Genomic DNA, 12,052 nt, shown 5'->3' with positions numbered 1-12,052 from the left:
AATATCCATGGTGGGCTGAAACAGCAAATTGCTACTGCAGCAACAACAGTCTTAATATTGAGAAAAGACTTGCAGAACTTGTGGTTGGTCCCCACCCACACATAACCAGTACACACACACGTTATTTTTCAAATTCATTTTCTTTTATTGGAGATTATTATTATCATAGTCTGTTTAGAACAACACCACCGAAATAATGTAAGTTTCTTAAAGGTCATATTGATACTCTCCATAAATATAAGCCTCTCTGGAGTAACATTTAGAAACCACTGTAAAATAAATTAGATGTTTTTTCCTTTGAGGCCAACCATGTTTTCATCAAATAAAAAAAATATTGATTTTTTTCTCTTTCTTTTACTACAAAGAATTCTTTAAAATACACTAGGCAAACTGCTTACGTGCTGCAGAAAGCCAGATGTCTTAGGGCACTGAAATAGAAAAATTCGTACTGTGTCTCATAACTTAAGGCTATCTGAAGGGAAAACTGATGAACGCTGTGACTTTGAAACTTGGGGCAAGCTAGTTATCCTCTGCTTAACATCAGGGATGCCGCCAGTCCACACTTAATATTATTCTATGTCTTTTCCTACTCGACTGCTGCCTCAGAGCCGCACTTCACTGCCATGTATTAAAATTACTGGTATAGATATATTTTTCTTCACTAGATTATAAATTCCTTGAGGGTTATATTCCTGAAAGTTATTGAAGTTTATAGATGGGCTTTTCCTCACTAGACTTTAGGTTCCTGGAGGGCAGGAACTGTCCTTCACGTACCTTCCACCAGCTCTTACCATAGATCTTTGCACAGAGCATTCACTCAGCAAATGTGAAATTCATCTTGCCCCTTGGCTACTACTCTGACTTCCTTTCTTTGCTAAAGGACACTACACCCTATTCCCGATTTAGAATCTTGTATGAACTGTAGCGGAGATTCAGCAGCTGTAGCAAAGATCCAAAGTAACAGTATTTGAAACAGTCCAGGTGTAAGCTTCCCAAGACTTAACTGCTCGGGGTAGCCCTACCTGGGGCGGGTGACGCTGGGATACTGTGTATGGTTGTGCAGGATACTCATTTTTCCTGATGTCTGTTGCACCGCTCTATGGGGTCACATTCACACTGTGGTCTCTGCGATGTGTACCCACTAATGTCATGTCCAACTGCACAGCTGTATCCAGCGGCCCTATGGCTGCTCCATGATGGGAGAGATCCATGTTCCTTTTTCCTATTGCTCTGCTATTCCTAGGGAGTTCCGAGATGCATCGCGCTCCAAAATGGATGGCTGCCACTGCGTCCACGTTCCAGTAAAAGCATGCTTACTGGAAGTCGCATGTGCCACTTCTCATCACATGCTAGTGTGACTAGAACTTAGTCACACAGGCGCACCTAGCTGTAAGAGACCCTGGGGAATACCCTTATTCTCAGTGGCAAGTTGTAAGTCAAGGGTTCAATTACCATAAAAGAGAACAGATTTGGGGGATGACTACAAGCCTCCATAACAAGCCAGTATGTCACCTTTTGTTTTGTCACTTACGTTCTTAGTTCTGCAATCTTTTTCCCAGCTCTCTTTCTCCTCTGTTCCTGATAACCAGGAATACTTCACTGGCTGCTTTAATTTCTGCAGTATCATCGGTGAAGACCGACAGCTTTGTTTCCTTCTTCCTCATACTTTTACTCCCCTTATTCTACTAGGCAGGACCTCCAGAACAAAGCTGAATGGAAAACGTAATAGCGGACATACGTGTCCTGTTACAAGAAGGAAAACACTCACTAGATCACCCTTCAGTATGATGTCTGCTGTAGGCTCTTTGTAGTTACTAGGTATTGGATTAAGAAAATCCCTCTTTTTCTCAATTTAAAGAACAGGGTAGCTCTAACCAAGAGTTTTTGAGAGATGAAGTACCTTTGGGACCTCCAGCATCCCCTTTCTAATTCCTCTGAAATTTCTTCAGATGCTTAGAGACTCAATGTTCTAGCCTTCCTACTAAACAAACTCTGGCTTTCGGTCATAAGGGTATAAATTTAACATGTCTTATCTCTATCCACCTAACAATGTTTTTGTCATTGTTTCCTTTATTCATTCATGTACTGTCTATTTTATTTTACAAAAGATTTTAGAAGATTTATAAGGACCATACATTAAACTGGAAAAGTAGAAATAGATAGCAATTCACCTCATGGAACATCTAGCTAGTATAGAAAATCATCACTAAGGTGTAGTTAACACATTTATGCAGGTCGTACACTACAGTATTATTAAATTTGACCTGTAAATTTTTCGGATGGTCTTTATAATCAGTTTCACATTGACTATAAGAAACAATCGTATCAGTTCTTCACAGAAAGTAAAGATTTCCTAGCACTAGGATTTGGAAAAAAATCTTTAATGCTCTTCACATAGGTAATGTAGAGGATATTATCCATACTCTGAGAGAAATGCACAAGCAGACTGCCTGTGATGGTTTATTGTTACCGTCAAGGTAAGCAGAGGGCATTATTCCAAAGCAAAACTCACTAAACACAATTTTTCAAGCTACCCAAACATTTTGGACTAAGTTGCCTGTTACATTCCTCCTTGTTCCACGGGGGGTAGGGCATGCAGATCTTTTGTTAGTCATAATCTTAAAATTTTCTTCAAATAAGTTTGTAATTCTCTCAGCTAGGACTTTTTTTTTAATATGAGTTGTGCAGGGGACGTTTCAGTTGTAATTAATTTCTGGCAAAGGCTTCCTGTGACTGCTTAAAGATGGACATAAATGATTTGTCACTCTCCCCATTAGGAGGTGGCTTCATGTCCCCTCCCCTTGACTCTGGGCTGGGCCTAGGTCTGCCTGAACAACAGAATGGGCTGCAAGTGGTGCTGGACCAGTTCTCAGTCTCACCTTTATGAAGACAGCTTCCCCTCCTTGCTCTGGGTACGCAGCCTCTCTGCACCCAGCTACCCTGAAGAAGCCAAGGCCAGACAGAAAGTCCATAACCAGGAAAGCCAGTTAAGAGCCCCAGCTCAGCTCCCAGGTGACAGCCACGCGTGCAAGTCATCATGGATGCTCTGACCCAGTTGAGTCCCCAGGTGACCCCAGCCTCAGCTGACATCACTTGGAGTAAAGAAACTGCCCAGCTGAGCCCAGTCAACTCAGGCCGGTGGGAGGGTAAAATGATTTGTTTTAAGCCACTATGTTTGGGTGGTTTCTTTTTTTTTTTTTTTCTTTTTTGGCCATGCTGCAAGGCTTGCTGGATCTCAGTTCCCTGATCAGGGACTGAACCTGGGCCCTCGGCAGTGAAAGTGCTGAGTCCTAACCACTGGACTGCCAGGGAAGTCCTGGGATGGTTTCTTCACTCAGTAATATACAATAAAAATGCTTCTCATCCACATTTCAATTCACTGCACACAGTCTTGCTTCAGCAACTCACATACCCACGAATCTGTTCTGGTAAAGTTCATAATTTAACAAATCATTGGAAAGCACGATAGACACTTGCCATTCTCGCCTTACTGAAATTCCTGCTGCATTTCACTACTGACCACTCCCTGTTAAAAAAAAAAAAATACATGGGTAATACTTTCACATGGCTCAGAAACTAAAGTTTAAAATTGTCACCAGCAAGAAGTCTCCTCTCAGGTTTTTTCCACACCTGGCCAGTTCCACCCCCATCTCTGTCGCCACTGGGTAAAAACCATCTGTATTTTATTAGATATCTTTCTACAGTTTCCGTATATATGTTTCTCCTCTTCCCACTTTTTAAACAAAACATGCACCTTACACACACTAGTCCACCCCCTTGCTTTTTCCCACATTAGCAAAATATCTTGGGGATTTTTACATGGAGGGAACTCGATTTTTAAATCATATCCTTTAAGAAAAAAGAAAATCTTCTATCATATGGCTATTTCTAGATTAAAATTGTTTGCCCACTAACGGATTTCTAGACCGCCTACACAAAGGTAAGAGATTTTAGAACCTAGGTGGCTCTTTCCTCTCTAGATGCATAAATGGCCCCCCCAAACATCATTTCTAACAGAGGCCTGCCCTTACAAGGGGAAAAAATAAGCAAAATTAGATCATAATGGATTTTTCCTATTTCATCTTGTAGGGTAAGGCGTTTTTTTTTATTTTGGCGGTATGCGGGCCTCTCACTGCTGTGGCCTCTCCCGTTGCGGAGCACAGGCTCCAGACACGCAGGCTCAGCGGCCATGGCTCACGGGCCCAGTCGCTCCGCGGCATGTGGGATCTTCCTGGACCGGGGCACAAACCCGTGTCCCCTGCATCGGCAGGCGGACTCTCAACCACTGCACCACCAGGGAAGCCCAGGTAAGGCGTTTTTGATTGTCATGTAGGTACCTGACCTTAAGCTTCTGATTGCTGAAGCATCTACTTCGAAGTCATCTATCTCGAATACACACAGTGCCAGATACACGACTGGATGAAGTCAGGGCCCCCTGCATCCGTGAAGTTCTCCTTTTCGAAAGCCCTGGGTGACCTAGATAACTGACCACTTGAGTGACCTTGCTTTTCCCCCTGTAAAGGCAGAACCCAAGTTTGCTCTCTTTCTCTCCCCATGACCTTGCCGTGTGGCCCTGGGATGTGTCCTTGTGACCCTCCAGGACCTGTGAGTCATGAATCTTGTTTTGCCAAAGTTCCCTGATGGCTGTTGAGGTGCCTTTGGTAACCATAACGAGAACCACGAGGGCTGGGCTGGCCACGCCATCACAAGATGGGCTGCAGCCAGTGAAGTGTCTGTGGAGCTCCCACAGGTGGCACAGGCCAAGGTGAGTGCCCCGGGTATTTCTGGGCCACAGCACCTTTACTGATGGGCTGAGACACGAAACACACCTCTGCCAAACACATATTCCAATCTCAGAGTGAAAATAGACCCATGCTTGTACTGGAAGAGACACAGAGACAAAAATAGAGGAAAGAACGGGAACTGCAACACACAAATCACCTCCACGTGTGACAAGGCCAAGAGTCTCTTCCTCTGTCTCACGATAGTAACGTAGACTCAGATCACGCGGAAATGAAACGTTCCCCTGACATTGACACAGGCCGCACCCCGCTTTGGTGAGAAGAAAGAAGGTCTTGTTCAGTGAATGCTGTTACAAGTTGAGGTTCATGCGGGTAAAAGTACAATTAGATTCTTACCCTACCCTACACCAGAACACACAAAATTTCAAATGGAAATAAAGTTACACAGGCCGTAGAAGAATAAGAAATTGTACTTAAGGTTTTGAGATGTCTAGGTCTTTCTAAGCAAAACATAAAACCAGGGAAAATATTGGCAGATTTTGTACATAAAAATTGAAATCTCCTATAAGACAGAAGCCATCATAAACAAGCTAAATATAAGCACACCATAGACAGAAACACATGTGACAAAGAATGCATGTAAATAACATACATGCTGTTCCATACCAATAAAAAAGACTAACAATTCAAAAGAAGAGTGGGCAAACAATATGGAAGGGCAATTCACAGAAAAAAATACAAATAACCAATAAAGATCTGAAGATATGTTCAATTGAAATAATCAAGTAAATATAAAAGGGAAAAAAATGAAAAGATCTACACTATTTAGTGTAAGAATATGAAGAAATATGTGCTCCCATACCTTGCTGTTGGGATTAAACTGACATAGATTTTTTGGAACACGATTCAGTAGCATCCACCAGAATTTAAAATGGGTGTTCTCTTTAACCGAACAATTTTACACCTAGGAATCTCTCTTACATGTATACATCTGTAAAAAGGTCTAAAAGTACTTGGGGCTGTTACTTAACCTCTCGGAGCCTGATCCTTCAATGGTAAAATATTTATTATAATATGTGTACCTCATTTGGTTGTTAAGTGAGATAAATTAACACATGGCCTGGTACACAATAAATTTCAGTAAATGTTATATATTGATACTACGATTATCAGCATTACCATCTCATGTTATTTTCGTGTACCTATCAATGATTATAGATTATCGACAAAAATGTCCATCAATGGAGAAATACATATTAAGAAGTAGCATGCACATATACATATGTACACACATGAAATCTCCAAGACATGCAAGCAAAATAATACATGTTTAGACTATTTCCGTTTATGTAACAATTTGTGTGTGTATGTGTGTAAAGGGGAAGAGAAAGAATAAATGTGTGTTTTTTAAGGGTCTAAAAAGATACAAAACTGTTATTAATGCCTGAAGTATTGGAACAAAGGGAAAAAGTGAAGAGAAATGTACACTTTTTTGCTCTAGGTCATTCTGTATTGTTTGAATTTTGACCTTTCTGAACAGCCAGTAGAAGCTGCAATGTTCCCTCCAAAACCAGTCAACTTGACTCATCTGAAACCATGACAGCTGGACCATATGCCTTCAGTCAACTCTGACCAACGTGGTCATCTAGCTTTTCAGATTAGACACGAGAGAAGATGATTTATAATCTAGATTTTGCACACCATTTAGGATGTCAGAGATATCTAATTTTTTTAAATGGGGACTTTTGATGAGCTTAAGGTTTTTGGAAAATCATCTTATTGCTAACAATGGCAGATTAACGAGGTGTTTCGGAACAAAATTATTTCATCCCATTCTGATCAAGGAACTCTTCATTTGAGAAACCTGTAACACTTTTATATTCTTCTATTAATACCATACGTTATTAATAATACGTTGACATAATAGAATTCTCTAAAAAGATCTTCTGTTGTAAAGATAGTTCTTTCAGCCCAGGGACTCCTGTCAGTGAATCAAAGCCCGCGCCCCACTCCTGTGAGCACTGCCAGGGGGCCAGTCTGGCTGGAAAATATCTCACTACAGCTTCTGCCTTATTTGAAACATTCACTATCAAAAGGCTTGTCAATCAGGATACCACTTATATCCTAAAAGAGACCAATGCCTCGGTAGCTCCTTTCCACTGTTCCCCTACTAAATGAAATTATAGCTTTCTTCTAATTCCAGATAAGAAAAATAGCTAAATCGAAGCCATCGTTCAAATCAATAAAAATAGAAAAAGTATAGGAAAAGAAAATTCCACCAAAACAATTCTCTGGAAGTGATATTAAATTCTACACCAGAAGTAAATGGGTTTGATATGACTTCAGAAATTTCACCTGGCACAATATAGTTGTTACAAAACCATTAAAAGCAAATTGTCATTAATTGATTATGTCTATTTGCCAAGCTCTGTGCTACACGGTTATAGATGTTATCTCATTTGCAACTCAGACAATTCCTTACCCCATTTTATGGATGAGGACTCAGAAGCTTCAGAAAATTAAGTACTTCCCCCAAAATCTAGCACAGGTCTCACTCCCAGGTCCCGGTTCTCAGCCGTTACAAGTGTCACCATTCTTTCACTGAATGTGGCTGATGAATTTAAAAATACCTGCCATCAGAATCTAGTAAAAATAACCTACAGTATTGTTTATAATTTTATTTTGGTAATATTTGTCAAGAAATAAATCTATGTACATTTTACCCCTAAAGAAATATTTATAGCTTTAAATTAATCCATTTCATTCACTACAAGACTAGAATTAGTACTAAAACAACTCAGCCTTAATTTCATAAAAGTTTAAAATAAATATGGCAATGACTTCTTTTCTTCTTTTAATGTTTACTGAATGAAACACGTATTTTAAAATAAGCAAACTCCACTAGTATATATAAAATAGATAACCAACAAGGACCTACTGTATAGCACAGGGAACTATACTCAATACTTTGTAATAACCTATAAGGGAAAAGAATCTGACAAAGATATATATACCTGAATCACTATGCTATACACCTGAAACTAACACAACATTGTAAATCAACTATACTTCAATAAAAAATTAATTTAAAAAATTTTTAATTAAAAAAATAAAATAAGCAATCTCGAGTGTTCACAAGGTATATATGCATCTAAAATATTTTTAAACACTTCTTCAAAAACTATCGGAATGCATTTACATAAAGCAGATAATTCCAGAAGCATAATAATAATTAGGAATTTTTCAGAGCCAAAAATGCTTCGTAACTATGAACATGTACAGCCTGTGAAATAACCAACATTTTTAAAACCTGTTTTTAAAGGCCTTTTTCGCTAGCTATGCTCATACTTAACTTTTGCTACCTATCACACTGTTAGTTCATACTACCTAGTACAGCTAGTATCAACTCTTCTGCAAAAAAAAAAAAAAATCTCAAATTTTGAACTTTCTGAAATTTTAATTTCCATTTTTTAAATGTGATACATTTTTTAAAAATTTATTTATTTGTTTTTATTTTTGGCTGTATTGGGTCTTCGTTGCTGTGCACGGGCTTTCTCTAGCTGCGGGGAGCGGGGGCCACTCCTCGTTGCGGTGCATGGGCTTCTCATTGCGGTGGCTTCTCTTGTTGCGGAGCACGGGCTCTAGGCACACGGGCTCAGTAGCTGTGGTACTCGGGCTCAGTAGTTGTGGCTCGCGGGCTCTAGAGCGCAGGCTCAGTAGTTGTAGCGCAAGGGCCCAGTTGCTCTGCGGCATGTGGGATCTTCCCGGACCAGGGCTTGAACCCGTGTCAGGCGGATTCTTAACCACTGTGCCACTAGGGAAGCCCCTAAAATGTGATATATTTTTAATGCTACAAAATCAGTTTCTATATAAATTATCTCATATATGTTGATTTTGGAACTGAAACAAAAAAGTAATACCTAATCTTAGAGCAAACGCTTATGCATACAAGTCACAAAGTTGTAGCTTTGAAAAAAAATTTGATGCTCAAATATCAACATTCTCCCAGCTGAAAACTAAGTCATTTTTTTCTTCTTGGGTACATTTAATGTAAATTAATCTTTCCATTTCCTCAGTTCTTAAGATTAATTTCTGTTGTAAAGGTTTTAATAAAGTTCAGTTAGCATATACTCAATAAAACTAGCTTCTGGGGCTTCCCTGGTGGCGCAGTGGTTGAGAGTCCGCCTGCCGATGCAGGGGGTGCGGGTTCATGCCCCGGTCTGGGAGGATCCTGCGTGCCGCGGAGCGGCTGGGCCCGTGAGCCATGGCTGCTGGGCCTGCGCGTCCGGAGCCTGTGCTCCGCAGGGGGAGAGGCCACAGCAGTGAGAGGCCTGCCTACCGCAAAAAAAAAAAACTAGCTTCTGAGCATACTCATCTAGCCACAAATCTATTTTAGTCAACTGATGATTAAGTCATAAATCACTCAGGCAAATTATAATTACTTTGTTGTGCATATTTCTCAAAAACAGGAACATACACGTCTTTCACAATCCTGAATATATTCCTAAGAGGCGTGTGTGTGTGTTTAGGTTACTGACCAAAAAAGAAAAGACTAGAAGTTCTGTTCAATGAACAATACTATTGAACTAAAATCATTTAGCATAGTTTTTGTTTGTTTGTTTTTGCGGTATGCGGGCCTCTCACTGTTGCGGCCTCTCCCGTTGCGGAGCACAGGCTCCGGACGCGCAGGCTCAGCGGCCATGGCTCATGGGCCCAGCCGCTCCACGGCATGTGGGATCCTCCCAGACCGGGGCACAAACCCGTGTCCCCTGCATCGGCAGGCGGACTCTCAACCACTGCGCCACCAGGGAAGCCCTAGCATAGTTTTTAACTACTAAAACTATGATGTCCATTTATTTCATATCATTAAATTCAGTACAAGAAAAAAACCTGATGACTACTCTGGATTTTACTACTGTTCTCTGTCTTATTGCCCTACATTACTTAAATGAATGGAGAGATCAATTACATGGCTATAAAATAACATATGCTTTAAAGAGCACATACAAAATGTCTTACTACCTCACCCTATGCAAATATCGAGTTTTTCATTTGTATAAACTTAAAGCTATGGTGTTCATTTTGGTTAGAGACAACAGAACAACATGGAATGCTGATTTTTTCTGTTATATTAAGTACACGAAATACGGCATTTGTAAGAAGTCACCTCCCTCCGCCCCCTGATATTTCTCTGTGGCGGTGTTTCTTAAAGGGGTGGTGGAAACTCAACTGCCTGCATCAAACTACCCAGCACCTTGCTAGAAATGTAGATTCCTCAGCCCTACAGCCACTGATGCAAAGCCTCCAAGGGAGGGACTCCGGGGTCCTAGGATCACTCTTATAAAAGCTGTGATCTGAAACCCTTTTTTCTAGTCTTTATCCTAGAAACTAAAACCCACAAAGTGTTAAGTGGATTTAAGAACAACTGCATTTAAAAATATAGGAGTAAGACACTATCTTAAATCAAAAAATAAACTGTATTTTTATTTTTCTATTGGAGTATAGTTGATTTACAGTGTTGTGTTAGTTTCAGGTGTACAGCAAAGTGATGCAGTTATACATACGCATATATCCACTTTTTTAGATTCTTTTCCCATATAGGCATTACAGGGTATTGGGTCTTCGTTGCTGCGCGCAGGCTTTCTCTAGTTGCATCGAACGGGGGCTACTCTTCGTTGCACTGCGTGGGCTTCTCACTGTGGTGGCTTCTCTTATTGCGGAGCACAGGCTCCAGGCATGCGGGCTTCAGTAGTTGTGGCTCGCGGGCTCTAGAGCTCAGGCTCAGTAGATGTGGCGCACGAGTTTAGCTGCTCCGCGGCATGTGGGATCTTCCTGGACCAGGGCTCGAACCCGTGTCCCCTGCATTGGCAGGCAGATTCTTTAACCACTGCACCACCAGGGAAGCCCTCAAGGTCTATTTGATTCAAGCCAGACTTGCCTACTCAAAGGAACGTTTTGGGGAGATTTTCAAAAGAAAATGTTGTCACAGCAGACAAGTGCAAAGGACTTTCAAATACTCTCTTTTTAAAATCAAACTACCATTTAAGCACTTTATTTTCTACACAAAAGACGGCTTAGAATTTGTTGAAATAAAAGATCCTGAAGATAAACTAAATCTAGGGGCTTCCCTGGTGGCGCAGTGGTTGAGAATCTGCCTGCTAATGCAGGGGACACGGGTTTGAGCCCTGGTCTGGGAGGATCCCACATGCCGTGGAGCAACTAGGCCCATGAGCCACAACTACTGAGCCTGCGCGTCTGGAGCTTGTGCTCCGCAACAAGAGAGGCCACGATAGTGAGAGGCCCGCATACCGCAATGAAGAGCGGCCCCTGCTCACCACAACTAGAGAAAGCCCTCGCGCAGAAACGAAGACCCAATACAGCAAAAATAAATTAATAAACTCCTACCCCCAACATCTTCTTAAAAAAAAAAAAAAGATAAACTAAGTCTAAAGTTTAGGCAGGCACTGAGTATATTAATATAGTCCCTGAATAGTTCGACGTATTTCATTTTTATTAAAGTTGATCACAATTCCTACTTCAAGATATTCCACCACTTAAGGGGGAAAAAAAGTATTACAGCTGCTGGTAGGGAGTACAAGTTGAATTAATGCAAATTTTAGGAAAAGGATTGAAAATATTTTTCATAAGACAGGCATCTAACAAGATAAATATGTGAGCTTCTTATACTATGTTACCAAAAGGAAAAAGTCCCTGAAAATTTCTTCGGTATAAAAATTCAAGATGAAAACGATCAAAGCCATGTAAGCGCAGAATGAACATCAGCGTTTTTGAGAATTAGTAACCTAATCCTGCAAAGGAAATATTAAAATGTAACATAATAAGAGAAATAGCACCTTTTTAAAAATCAAGTTATCTAAAATGTAAGTTTGCAAAACTATTCTGCACTACAAATCTCCACATGAAATCATTTGAAAAGGAGGTAGTAACACAAAACAAGCAATTCTGAAAAGTGTAAAGTTACATGCTGATTGTAAATGCAAAGCATACAGAATAATTAAAGCCAAAATTACACCTACATATCTATAGCAGGCCAAAACTTCCTTTTCTTTTAAAGTCACACATTTAATAGTGTCTCTAAAACAGGCCAGGAAAGCAGCATACCTTAATATAAGGGGGAAATTTTTTAAGGACATTTTTAAGAATTAAAACATTTTTAGAACTAAAGCATTATTAGATTATCTTCAGTGTATCTTTCTATTCAACCCGTGGACAGAAGCTTTACCATAAGATTTTTGCTATTCAATGGAATTCAGAATAAAATGAGTCTATTTCAGATCATACCCTAAAAC

The sequence above is a fragment of the Hyperoodon ampullatus genome, assembly GCF_949752795.1.
Source record: "Hyperoodon ampullatus genome assembly, chromosome: 3".
Classification (NCBI taxonomy): Eukaryota; Metazoa; Chordata; class Mammalia; order Artiodactyla; family Ziphiidae; genus Hyperoodon; species Hyperoodon ampullatus.
Note: the sequence above shows the minus strand (reverse complement) of the source record.